This window comes from Vombatus ursinus, unplaced genomic scaffold (genome assembly GCF_900497805.2).
Source record: "Vombatus ursinus unplaced genomic scaffold, bare-nosed wombat genome assembly UNPS02003092.1, whole genome shotgun sequence".
Lineage (NCBI taxonomy): Eukaryota > Metazoa > Chordata > Mammalia > Diprotodontia > Vombatidae > Vombatus > Vombatus ursinus.
This window is the reverse complement of record NW_020942870.1, coordinates 1,191-3,103: the sequence shown is the minus strand read 5'-3', so window position 1 is coordinate 3,103 and position 1,913 is coordinate 1,191. Positions and strand designations below refer to the sequence as shown.

At 38.6% G+C, this 1,913-nt stretch overlaps 1 pseudogene; it reads right to left on the bottom strand.

Moving 5' to 3' along the window:
• Positions 1-727: 727 nt before the first annotated feature.
• Positions 728-1,268, bottom strand: LOC114049293 (annotated as a pseudogene).
• Between the last annotated feature and the right edge of the window lie 645 nt (positions 1,269-1,913).

The window sequence follows — 1,913 nt, the reverse complement described above, 5'->3', positions numbered from 1 at the left end:
CAAAAGGACAACCTGGATAGCATCTTTCAAGAAATTATCAAGGAAAACTGCCCTGATGTCCTAGAACCAGAGGGCAAAATAGGCATTGAAAGAATCCACCGATCACCTCAGGAAAGAGATTGCAAAATAAAAACCCCAAGGAACATTATAGCCAAATTTCAGAACTGTCAAGTGAAGGAAAAATTACTGCAGGTGGCCAGAAAGAAACAATTCAGATATCAAGGAGTCACAATCAGGATTACATAGGACTTAGCAGCTGAAACATTAAAGGATTGAGGCCATGGAACATGATATTCTGGAAGGGAAAGGAGCTGAGACTACAACCAAAAATCACTTACCTGGCAAAATTAAACATAATACATCAAGAGAAAAAAAATAATCATTCAAACAAAATAGGATTTCAAGCCTTGATAAGCAGAAGACCAGAACTAAACCAAAACTTTGACCTCCAATATCAAGACCCAAAAGAAACATACACATGTGAAAAAGGGAAAAAACCCAGAACAGATTCAATAGATCTCAGCTGTTTACATCCTACATGGGAAGATGATACTTGTAATTCTTTTTCCCCCATAGGGAACAGATAACTCCTTTATTGTGTACATTTTGAAGTGATCTCCCAATTTCTTGTTTCGCAGAAAACATTAAGTATATACTTAGCTTAACATATATGTAGTAAACCTGCCTTGTTCTCTAAATTAAAAAAAAAAATCATTCCAACAACAATTCATGCAGGAGGCCATTTCATCTGACATCCTCCAAGGATGTGCAGATGGATATAATAGACAGATTGCCCCTCTTCTACACCTTCATTGATCACCATTTGGTATCCTCTCTTCAGACGCAGGTCAGCTGCACATTTCTTACCAACAATCATTAAGTGTCCAAGAAGATTTTCATCATCCTCTTCTGCAACAGATATCTGGGTAATGGCTTTCTTAGGTATCACCAGGAAATGAGTTGGGGCTTGTGGGCAAATATTATGGAAAGCAAGACACCAGTCATCTTCAAAATGATTTGGGTGGGACAGCTAGGTGGCGCAGGGGATAGAGCACTGGCTCTGAAGTCAGGAGGACCTGAGTTCAAATCCAGCCTCAGACCAAACACTTGACACTTACTAGCTGTGTGACCCTGGGCAAGTCACTTAACCCCAATTGCCTAAAAAGAAAAAAAATTATTTTGGCCAGGATTTTCTTGCAAATTGTTTTCCAGAAGATGGTGTCTCCCCTGGGCTGGGCAGTCTGAGCTTTGCTGATCTCATCTGCCATAGCTACTGACAAGCATAAGAAAAAAAAATACTTTAAATTACAAATAATTAGAAGGATTTAAAAAAAAAAACCTTCAACCTCACACTCATCAGATTGGCAAAGTTGACCCCCAAAATGACAGATGCCGGATGGACTGTGACAAAACAGGTACATTGATGCATTGTTGATGGAGTTGTGAATTTGTCCAGCCATTCTGGAAAATGATTTGGAATGATGCCCCCAAATCTATTCAACTGTGAATAACCACTGGCCTGGTGATACCACTACCAGGGCTATATGCCAAATCAAAGAAACAGGAAAAAGATTCATAGGTATAAAAATATTCATACAGCTTTTTTGGTGGTGAAAAAGCACTAGAAACTGAGAAGATACCCATCAATTGGGGAATAGCCAAAAAAATTATGGCATACGTATGTGATGGAATCTATTGTGTTGTAATAAATGATGAAGGAGATAGCATCAGAGAACTGTGACAAACTTGTGTCAGTTAATAAATTAATCAATACAAATTTATTAAGCACCTACTATGTGCCAGGCACCCTTGTGCTGGGGAAACAAAAAAGGCAAAAGACAATCCTTGCCCTCAAGGAGCTTACAGTCTACTGAGGAAGACAACATGCAAACAGATATAAACAAAGTAAATTA